Below are 12,493 nucleotides of genomic sequence, written 5' to 3' on the forward strand. Positions count from 1 at the left end.
CAACACCAATAAATCATGCAACTCAAACCAATCATGATAATTAATCAACCCACAGGACAAAACGGATCTACTCAAACATCATAGGATAGCCATACATCATTGGGAAATAATATATAGTATTGAGCACCATGTTTAAGTGGAGATTATAGCGGGGAGAAGGGGTGTTACACCGCTGCATAGAGGGGGAGAGATTTGGTGATGACGGCGGCGAAGTTGTTGGTGTAGATCGCCGTCACGATGATGGCCCCAATGGTGTTCCGGTGCTATCGGGAGAGAGGGGGGAGAGCCCCCCTCCTTGTTCTTCTTTCTTGACCTTCCACTAGATTAGAGAAAGGTTTCCCCTCTAGTCCATGGCATCTATGGAAGTGGAGGGGCGAGAGCCCCTCCGAGATTGTATCTCTCTCTCTGTTTCTTTCTTTTTCAGCGTTCCAGATTCTGGCGTTTCACCGTTCCTTATATTCCCGGAGACCCGTGATTCCGATTGGGCTGAAGTTTTTACACGACTTTTATCTGAATATTAGCTTTCTTGTGCCCAAAGAAGGTCACCAACTGCCTTAGCGGTTAGCCACAATCCATCCTGGCGCGCCCTACCCCCGAGGGTGCGCCCCTCTAGCTTGTGGGGCCCCTCGATCACCGCCTTCTATCGATTCCATTTCCCAAAATTCACATATATTCCAAAAAAATCTCCATAAGTTTTTATGTCGTTTGGACTTTGTTTGATATGGATTTTCTGCAAAACAAAAAACATGCAACAAACAGGAACTGGCACTAGGCAGTGGATCAATATGTTAGTCCCAAAAATAGTATGAAAAGTTGCCAAAAGTATATGAAACTTGTAGAATATTGGCATGAAACAATCAAAAATTATAGATACGATGGAGACATATCAGTATCCCCAAGCTTAATTCATGCTCGTTCTCGAGTAGGTAAATGATAAAACAGATAATTTTTGATGTGGAATGCTACCTAGCATAATCTTGATCATATAATCTAATCATGGAATGCATATTAAGACACGAGTGATTCAAAGCAATAGTCTATCATTTGACATTAAGACAATAATACTTCAAGTGTACTAATAAAGCAATCATGTCGTCCCAAAATATCATGGCTAAAAGAAAGTTATCACTACAAAATCATATAGTCTGGCTATGCTGATGTTCATCACACAAAGTATTAAATGATGCACAACCCTGGTTTTAGCCAAGCAATACATGAGCATGAGCCACGGATATAGCACTATAGCTGGAATAGAATATGGTGGTTGTGGAGAAGACAAAAAGAAGGAGATAGTCTCACATGAACTAGGCGTATCAAGGGGCTACGAAGATGCCCATCAATAGATATTAATGTGAGTGAGTAAGGATTGCCATGCAACGGATGCACTATATCTCTAAGTGTACGAAAGCTCAAAAAGAAACTAAGTGGGTGTGCATCTAGCTCGCTTGCTCACGAAGACCCACGGAAATTAGAGGAAGCGCATCATTGGAATATACAAGCCAAGTTCTATAATGAAAATTCCCACTAGTGTATGAAACTGACAATATAGGAGACTCTCTATCATGAAGATCATGGTGCTACTTTTGAGCACAAGTGTGGAAAAAGGAATAGTAGCATTTCCACTTCTCTCTTTTCTATTTTTTTGTTTTTTTGGTGGGCTTCTTTAGCCTCTTTTTTTGGGCTTCTTTGGCCTCTTTTATTTTTTGATAAAGTCCGGAGACTCATCCCAACTTGTGAGGGAATCATAGCTTCCATCATCCTTTCCTCAATGGGACAATGCTCTAATAATGATGATCATCACACTTTTATTTACTTACAACTCAATACTAGAACAAAATATGACTCTATAAGAATTCCTCCGGCAGTCTACTGGTATGTGCAATGATCCAGCATAGCAATGACATCAAAAATGGACAAGCCATGAAAACATCATGCTAGCTATCTTACGATCATGCAAAGAAATATGCAATGATGGTGTGTGTCATGATAAACGAAACGTTGGAAGTTGCATGGAAATATATCTCGGAATGGATATGGAAATGCCATAGTAGGTAGGTATGCTGGCTGTTATGAGGAATGTGGGTTTAATGCACCGACAAAAGTTGTGCGATACTAGAGAGGCTAGCAAAGCTGGAAGGGTGAGAGTGCATATAATCCATGGACTCAACATTAGTCATAAAAGACTCACATACTTATTGCAAAAAATTATTAGTCATCGAAACAAGGTACTACACGCATGCTCCTCGGGGAAAGGTTGGTAGGAGTTAACTATCGTGCGATCCTGACCTACACACAAAGGATGACAATCAATAAATAAATCATGCTCTGACTTCTTCACAAAACGGTTCACCATACGTGCATGCTATGAGAATCACAAACTTCAACACAAATATTTCTACCAATCCACAATTACTCACTAGCATGACTCTAATATCACCATCTTTATATAGCAAAACTATTGCAAGGGATTAAACATATCATATTCAGTGATCCACAAGATTTATGTAGGATTTTATGACTAACCATGTGAATGACCAACTCCTGTTAACTCTCTAAATAGATATAGGTGAGGCATGAGAGTTTAATTCTTTCTACAAAAGATATGCCCGCGCTCTAACAAATATAAGTGAAACAAAAGAACATTCTACAAATGGTGGTTTTCTATGTGTAGAGAACACACAATCCAAACTTCAAATGATATAAGTGAAGTACATGAAGCATTCTATAAAGCTATACTCAGAAGATATAAGTGAAGTGCATGAAGCATTCTATAAATCAACCAAGGACTATCTCATACAAGCATGGTGTATTACTAAAATAAAAATAAAAAAGCATACGACACACCAACATTTACACATATCATATTACGAATAAAATATAGCTCCGAGTAAAATTACCGATGGTTATTAGAAGAAACAGGGGATGCCTTCCGGGGCATCCCCAAGCTTAGTTTCTTGGGAGTCTTTGAATATTACCTTGGGGTGCCACGGTCATCCCCAAGATTAATCACTTTCCACTCCTTATTCCTTCATCCGTCGTGATCTCGCCCAAAACTTGAAAACTTCAATCAGACAAGACTTAACAAAACCCTCGTGAGATACTTTCGTAATAATAAACCAAATTACAACTTTAAGTACTGTTGCCAACATATTAATATTTTGTTTTCGCATTGTATCTACTACAATATAACTTGTCCATGTCTTATACCACTGATGCAATTGATAGTTTCATCAAAACGAGCAAAACAATGCATGAAAAATAGAATCTGTCAAAAACAGGACGGTATGTAGTAATCTATACATTCACCATACTTATGTAACTCTAAAAATTCTGAAAAAACAGGAATATATAAATAATTTGCATATCAGTATTTTGTAAAAATTTCAGAAACTTTTGACATTTAAGTAAAAAAATGTAAATTCATGCACTAAAGCAAAAGTTTCTGTTTTTGCACTACACACACCAAACAAGCAATCTAGTCATCCTAAAAGAAAATCTTGGCACACTATTTTTTATAATACAATGGATTTATACAAGGGGATCATTATTTTTGTTTAAAAGTCTCTGTAATTAAGATTCACAAGGTTTCCATGTGCATGAACAAAATTCAAGGCATGCTCCCATTTTAACAATGCACGTCCCTCTCACTTTCACTTTTCTTTTTGAAAAAGTTTTAGGTTCCCCTTTTTACTTTTATGTTTTTTAAACTATATAAAAGCACACAACAGAATAAAATAACTCTCTAAAACTGGGTTATCTCCCTGGCGGCTCTTTATTTAAAGCCATTAAGCTAAGCATAAAGTGCTCAAGTAATTGATCCACCCGGATCCCAAGGTTTATCAAAGAAAATTTCAATTAACAATGATTTGTAATTGAGCACAAAGTAACATATATCATGTAATGACGAATTCTAACTCTCTTCCTATGCATCGGCATGTCATAAAGGAACAATTGATGCACACAAAGTAAAGGCCCATGCATAGTATAAACACTTTCTTGCAATTTTATCATATTCAAAACATATAGAGGTGGATATGTAGTTCCTCTCTCATAATAATTGCAATTAGGAGCAGCAAGCACATGCATATTATATCTATCAAAATCATCATGTGCAATGGTAAAACGCAACCCATCAATATAATCCTTAATAAGCACAAACTTCTCCGATATAGTGTAGTTGGGAGAATTCAAAAACATAATAGGACTATCACGCGTGGGTGCAATAGCAACAATTTCATTCTTAACATAACGAACCATAGCAAGATCATCTCCATAAGCATCTTTCATATTGGCATCATGGACACAAGCATAGAAAGCATCAAGTTCATCAAAAAGGGATATTTCAAATGAATCCAAGGGATTATAGCAATTATCATAGAATTCATCATTCCGTAAGCGCGGAGGGAAATTAAACAATGTATGAGTTGAAGAGTTACTCTCATTAGAAGGTGGGCACGGGTAGCTAATCCGCTCTTCCTCCTTTTGTTCTTTGCTCTCCTCCTCATATTTTTCATCCAATGAGCTCACAGTGTCATCAATTTCTTCTTCCATAGATAGGGAAGGTGTTTCATTCTATTTATGGATTTGGGAGGAATTTAATGACCTATATGACAAACACCACTTTGCTACACTTCGGAGCAATTATTTTCATCAAATTCCACGTAACATGTCTCCTCAACGAGTACATTGGACTTGCTGAGGACACATTAAGCATGAGAATTTGTAGCATAACCAACAAATATGCCCTCTTGAGCTCTAGGTTCAAATTTAGACAAAAGAACATCTTTATTGAGAATGCAACACTTACAACTAAACACCCAAAAGTAGTTGAGGTTGGGCTTGTTGCCGGTATGAATTTTATAATGAGTCTTGTTCAAGCCTTTGAGGAGGTAGAGTCGATTACATGCATGACATGTGGTGTTGTTTCGGACCAAAAGTTATATGGAGATTTGAATTCCGCCATCATGGTCCTTTCCGCGTCCATCAACGTCCAGTTCTTCCTTTTTGCAACACCATTTTGTTGAGGGGTATATGGTGCAGAGTATTTGTGGTTTATCCCTCATCACTAAGAAACTCATCCAAGGTTTAGTTCTTGAAGTTGGTGCCATTGTCACTTCTAATCATCAATATCTTCACCTCGTGTTGTCATTGAGCTTCATTGGCAAAGTCGATGACGGTTAGTTGGGTCTCACTCTTCCTATTGAACAAGTGTACGAAAGTATATCTTGAGTAATCATCCACAATCACCAAGCAATAATTTCTTCCCCCACGACTATCACAAGATGGAGGACCAAAAAGACCAATATGAAGGAGCTCCAAGGTCATCTTCAAGTAGATGCTAGTCATGGGTTGGTGAGTCGTCTCATGTTGCTTTCCTTTGATACAAGTAGTGCAATCACCATCTTTAGCAAAACTCACATTTGTTAGTCCAAGAATGTGATCCCATTTGAGGAGGCTTTGCAAATATCTCATATTGACATGGGCCTGCCGATGATGCCAAAGACATCCTACATCAACTTTAGCCTTTAGGTAAGTCGCGATCATAGTTGGTCGCTCCAAAAGATAACCACATAGAAATCGATTTTGATATGCCCAACAAAGGCTACATTAAGAGTCTTGCTCCACAAAAGGGCCACGGTGTCAACACCAAAGAAGGTACAAAAACCCATGAGTGCAAGTTGACGAACAGAAAGTAAATTGTATCCAAGGGTCTCAACAAGCATTACATTCTCAATGGATAATTCCGGAGAGGTTACCACCTTGCCAAGACCCAATACCCACTACTAGGAAAAGGGCTATAGATGATATAGACACTAATGGCGCACCAGACAAGTAGTGTGCCACTACTATATAGTAGTGGCGCACCATGTGTAGGTGTGCCATTAGTGTGATGGACACTAATGGCGCACCACACACTCGGTGCGCCACTACTATATCTTTTTTTTGCAAAACTACTAATGGCGCACCACAAGCTGGTGCGCCATTAGTAACCCTGGTTACTAATGGCGCATCTGTATTTGGTGCGCCACTACTATTTTTTTTGCAAAACTACTAATGGCGCACCATGAGCTGGTGCGCCATTAGTAACCAGGGTTACTAATGGCGCATCTGTAGGTGGTGCACCACTACTATATATTTTTTATTTTTTTGTTTTGCAAAACTACTAATGGCGCACCACCAGCTGGTGCGCCATTAGTAGGTGGTGAAACATTAGTAACCTGGGACCAGCTAGATATTTTGGACAACCACCTACCACACTAACTTTCCCCACTTTCATTCTCTCCACCTCCTCCTCCAAGCTTGTCTCGGGTGCCTCCTCCTCCTCACCTCATTTGCATCATAGTGTCCCAATAGTGTCCCCCCGCACCCTCCCCCGCTCCACCGCCGCCGCCGACCCCCGCACCCTCCCCGACCAGCTCCACCGCCACCGACGACCCCCCGCACCCTTCCCCGCTCCACCGCCACCGACGACCCCCCGCACCCTCCCCCGCTCCACCGCCGCCGACGACCCCCCGCACCCTCCCCTGCTCCACCGCCGCCGCCGACCCCCCGCACCCTCCCCCGCTCTACCGCTGCCGACGACCCCCCGCACCCTCCCCCCGCTCCACCCCCGCGGCCGATCCCCCGCACCCTCTCGTGTCTCCTCGCTCGGTTCCCCCGAACGGAATCGGACGAGCGCACCACCCACCCCATCCCTCCCTCCCGAGCGCCATTGCTATCCAAAAAAAAATTACTAATGGCACACCTCTCTAGGGTGCGCCATTGCTATCCAAAAAAAAGATTACTAATGGCGCACATCTCTGGGATGCCCCATTGCTATATAAAATTTTTTACTAATGACGCACTCCATGAGGATGCGCCACTTCTATCAAAAAAACATTCTAATGGCGCACCGCTCGGGGTGCGCCATTCCTAACCCCAATGCCCTCGCCCTCGTTCACGGAGACGCCGCCCATCCCTCCCCCACCCTCATCCACGGAGACGTCGCCCACGGAGACACCGCCGCCGCCCTCCCCCTCCCCCACCCTCGTCCACGGAGACGCCGCCCACCCCCTCCCCGACCCTCGCCTCTCCTCTGCCCTCGCCCTCGTCCACGAAGACGCCGCTCCTCCTCGTCGCCACCTCCGCACTCGACGCCTTCCACGTCCCCTCCATCCAGGCCCAAGCCCACGTACGTATGCCATCCCGCCCCTCCCCTCTCCTGGCCTCTCTCTAGAGCAGTCTTCTGTAGTTGAGCCCTCTGAACCGCGAGCGCTCGCCTGAATCTGTCACGCGATTCGCGGAGGTGGTGTCGCCAGTTGTAACGCCGGAATTTCGCGATCCTATGAGGAGCCCAGTAGTAGGGTTCGGGGCTCGACGTCGCCGGTGGGGTGAGCTTTTGGAGATCTGGCTGGTTCTCTGTCCGTGAATTCGTCGATCTGCCCGGACGCATCTTGGCAGGGCAAGTTCATTGTACCAGGATATTCGTTTACCTAGTATTCTATACGAGTACAAGTGTTTAGGCTCTTACGAGTTGTATGAAACTACTAATGGACACCGCTCCACCGCCGCCGCCGACCCCCGCACCCTCCCCCGCTCCACCGCTGCTGATGACCCCCCGCACCCTCCCCCGCTCCATCGCCGCCGACGACCCCTCGCACCCTCCCCGGCCTGCTCCACCGCCGCCGACGACCCCCCGCACCCTCCCCCGCTCCACCGCTGCCGATGACCCCCCGCACCCTCCCCTGTCTCCTCGCTCGGTTCCCCCGAACGGAATCGGCCGAGTGCACCACCCACCCCCTCCCTCCCCCCGAGCGCCATTGCTATCCAAAAATAATAATAATACTAATGGCGCACCTCTCTGGTGTGTGCCATTGCTAAAATGTAAAAAATGGTAGAATCATGGCGTCATGTTTAACTTGTGGTATCAAATAGCGAGGACAAAACAAAAAATTACTGCACCTAATTAATTTCATCTAAATCAAGTAATTGCAGCAATACTGATCCATCTAAATCGATAAATCCTAGTAGAACAAATAAACTTGTATACTCACGATCCAGAACAAAATAAACGAAGGCTCAACTAATTGCAAAATTTCTTGCGCGTCGTCGTGGTGGCCGGTTGCGGCATGAGTGACAACTTTGGCCGTTGGTGTAAATCGACTGCGAGCCGCGGTGCGGCCCCACCATTTTCTAACCGGCGATATGCCCTAGCCGCTGTGTGACTGCGTCGGGATCGACATAAAGACATCTTCAATAGTCGTATGATCATCGTCGGTAAAATTGCCACATAGACGATTTTGATGACATGCACTACAAAAAAAGTGTTAATCCGTGATGGATATTTGCTCACATTCTTGTAAACCGTCATGGAAACCGTCACTGGATACCGAAATGCTAATGTGCTTGAGAACCCCGGATCCTTTATGACAGACGTCGAGGGACTATCACGAAAACTGTCACTGATCAATCAACTCGGCCAAATAGGGCCTAGTTTTTTTAATTTATGCACCATTTAGTCCGTCACGGATGAATCTTGCTGTTGTGTCGTGCATGTCTTTTGGTTTGATCCACTTGTCAGTCGGATGTGATCAACATTACACGTACATTAAAAAAAGACCAAAACTGAGAGAGAGCGCGTGATGGCGCGCGAAGGAAAATTTCAAGTCTGTAGCACGGGGCGTCAAATTTTTTAGCCAGAGAGAAAAGGGAGAAAAAATCCCACGAGAGAGAGAGGGCGCCCAGCCGCCCACCTACCTCCAGCTTTACCTCTTTGTTTCGTGATCGCGCTCCTCCTCCCCACGATCCCCTTTCCCTCGCCGCTGCCACCACCAAGGCCGACCTATTCTAGTGAGCTCCGACGACGGGAAGCACTCCCCCGAGCTCCCCGAGCTCCACGCCTCCTTCCCCTTCGTCTACAATCGGCGCTCGCGCCCTCCATCGTCCCCCGTGGTAGCTAGGGTTTCGGCCACCATTTCATCTCCGGCGACGGCGAGGCCAACGGGCGGCGGATCCGACATCGACGTGTCCCAGGTTGGTATTTCCACTCATTTCTCGTGCAGATTCTCCCTCTCCACCTCACCTCACCATCTCCTCCTTTTCTTCCATTTCCTATAGATAACGGTGGCGGGGATGGTGGCATCACCCTCGCCGTTCATCGCTCCGCCTAAGGCATCACCATCGCCATCGCTAGCCCCTCCACAAACGGCCAGGCATGTGCCTTCTGCTCCACAGCCAAGCCATGATCCTCGGGTTGATTCCCCAGTCCATGCTGTGCATAAGCATTCCTGGAGAGCCTACGGTTTGGTCATGGCAGGTGCTGCGGCCTTCCTTGTCATGACTACGGCATTTGCTGTGTACTGTCGGGCGAAGAAAGTCGGTACTGTGAGGCCTTGAGCGAGCCTTCGTGACAGGTATCCTTCATTGTATGTGTGCATATTTGTTATCATATATTTTGTTCTTTGGTTGCACATTAACACATGATCAATCATTCTTCCAGGTGTGCCTTCGCTGAAACGATTAGAGCTAGAGGCAGCCTCCGAGGATTTCAGCAATATAATTGGTTCTACGGCTAACTGCATGTTGTATAAGGGAACATTATCAAGCGGAGTTGAAATAGCAGTTGTGTCAAGTTTAATATCATCTAAGAATGATTGGTCAAAAGCATGTGAATCCCAGTACAGGAAAAAGGTAATCTGCCATTAACCTCCTTATATGCACACTTTTTTCTTATGCGAAATACACATTGACTGAAATGGGTGTGGTCTCAGATCTCAAGTTTATCCAAAGTGGGCCACAAGAACTTTATAAACCTGCTTGGCTACTGTGAAGAAGAAAATCCTTTCACCAGAGCTATGGTGTTTGAATATGCTCCAAATGGGACTCTTTTCGAGCATCTCCATGGTAAGTGTGTACATAATATATCCTTTTAGTTTTATCTCTGTCAACAGAATGATTCCTATAATGTTCAGACACCACTTCAAAAATTGTAGTATTTGACAATGCTTTTGATTATGCTGCAGTCAGAGAAGCTGAGAACTTGGAATGGATGGCCCGACTTAGAATATCGATGGGTATAGCGTACTGCCTCGAGCAAATGCACAAGCTAAATCCACCCGTCGTGCCGTGGAGCTTCAGCTCAACTACTATCTACCTCACCGATGATTTTGCCGCAAAGGTCTCAGATCTTGATTTCTGGAACGGCACCAAGGGATCGGATTCCGTCACCGACGACTACACCATGCTGGACATAGAGAGCATCGTGCATCAGTATGGCACTGGTTGTATTTTGCCGAATAAAAGACACGAAAACTGCAGGTAGATAAACAACCACAGTTTCATACAGAAGCCCATACAGTTTCAGTCAACTATATATATCTCGAGTCACACACACACACACACACACATTTCAATCAACTATATATATCTCGAGTCACACACACACACACACACACACATTTCTTGTCTTTGTCTAGAATGAACTTGCGTTTGTACATGAATATGAACTCGGATGTACGTGCATGATTTGGTCCAGTTTTTATATATGCCTTTACCGATAAACTCTATCTGAAAATCCCCTGCATGTAGTACAACTCTAGTATTTGAGTACCGAGTTTAATCAGGCAAATATGGAGATGATGTGGATGTCAGCATTGTAATCTTGCTATTCAGAATTTCAGAAATATGTCTGACATGTTCACTACCAGATATGTAGAGGTTTCTAAAGGACAATTTCTTACTATCAGCAAACAATAAGAATATGAGAAACCATTAAATTTTAGTACGGACACTCTAACTAATCTATACACTTGCTGCAATGTATTTATTGTTAACTTCTCATTCCCAAACCCAATAGAAGGAAAACTAAAGTCAAAATTTATATATCTATACATACATGATGTTTGGTTGTTGCTGATCAATACCTCCGGTCCTAGTCAGTTTAACATCAAGTAATGGCCTACTTATCTTCTCTAGGTAAACGAAAATATAAACAAACTGCGTTTGCAATAAGAAGTAATCACTGCTCTCACCAATTGCATCAAAAAATACCACCGACCTCCCCATCTCATGCAATTGGAGAAGTGAGTGGCCTGAAATCCTGGAATTTCTAGTCATCAACGTAGCATTCCTTGCCAGTAAAAAATACCTATGCAAACCTGGAAGTGTAGTCCACCTAACTCGGATCACAGGAGCATTTCCCAGAAACTAATATATTGTATTTCAGGGGTAATTCCTTTGGGAAGTAAAAAAAGTGAACAATATGAAAAATGGGGGAAAACATGTCACCAGGCGAGTAACTCTCACTCACAACGGAGGATGAATGTGGAGCAGGCTAGCTTAGCCGCTCTAATATATTGTATTATTAGAAGAACTGATTTTGAGGGTAGTGGAGCCTCTGATACTGTCCATATTTTTCTGCCTCAATTCTTGGAAGCGAATTTGCACATTCCATAACTAGGTCATCATTCCATAACAGTATAACCAAGCCATTGTGCATTGTCATACTTCTGTTTTACTCTTGACCTCAATTCTGGTAGTTATTTTTCAAGATTAATACCAAAAAGATAGCGTACTTTAAGACATGCTGTCATGCTGATATATCAGAAAATAAATTTAATGATGAGCCCCTTTGGGCACAAGTCATGCAGAAATTATGCTGAGATGCCACCCTGTTTTCCGCATTAATATGTTGTTGCTTGTCCTGTATTAGCTAGATGGTCATTAAGTTGGTACAAAGAAATCTTCAAGTATTGAGGCAAATCATGCAAGGGTCGGTATCCTTTGATCCATCTCAAATGGTGATAACATCTGGTGCGACTCCTGCAATGGAAATACTGAGCTTCTGTATTGCTGATCCAGGAGATGCATTTCCTGTTCCGTCACCATACTACCCTGGGTATGTCAATATCCTTGCTCGCATGCGTGTTTTATAATCATTGTTTGGTGTTCAGAGCAAAGTCCTTAATTTGTCACTTTATTTCCACAGATGGGACAGGGACATAAAATGGCGAACTGGTATTGAGTTGATACCCGTTCCTTGCCGGAGCACCGACAACTTCAACATCAGTATCACTGCTCTAGAAATAGCCTATAACCCTTTCATTTGCTTAGCTCCCGAGTAGAATTTACAGGTTTGACTGAATTGTGGAGAGGAATGGCGATTCGTTGCTGGTGAAGAGTCAGGAGTGCTTGGAGAAGGTTGCCAAGACGGTCTCCTTCCTCGCGCGGCCTGAAGGCTCATTCCTGCTGTTGCGCACAGGTAATTCAGTTCGGATGCATCTGTTCTAATACTTTTATGGAATTATATATAGGGGCTGCTGATTGTGTGCGTATACTAGTTAGATTTTGTTTGCAATCAAGGGTGAACACTATGATCGTAGTATCATCTCCATGACTGTAAAGTTTGTGCCTATACCATTGCTTCTTTCCTTCAGGCTTAAACATTTGGTATCACATCTCATTAGAGCGAGCGTGTGACTTATCTAGCTGGGATTACTTTGGATCCAGCGCAACA

The 12,493-nt window shown here is 43.7% G+C and overlaps 1 pseudogene; it reads left to right on the forward strand.

Annotated features, from left to right (window-relative positions):
* The first annotated feature begins 6,480 nt into the window (after positions 1–6,480).
* Positions 6,481–10,300, forward strand: LOC123405282 (annotated as a pseudogene).
* The last annotated feature ends 2,193 nt before the right edge of the window (positions 10,301–12,493 follow it).

Source organism: Hordeum vulgare, chromosome 6H (assembly GCF_904849725.1).
Source record: "Hordeum vulgare subsp. vulgare chromosome 6H, MorexV3_pseudomolecules_assembly, whole genome shotgun sequence".
Taxonomy (NCBI): domain Eukaryota; kingdom Viridiplantae; phylum Streptophyta; class Magnoliopsida; order Poales; family Poaceae; genus Hordeum; species Hordeum vulgare.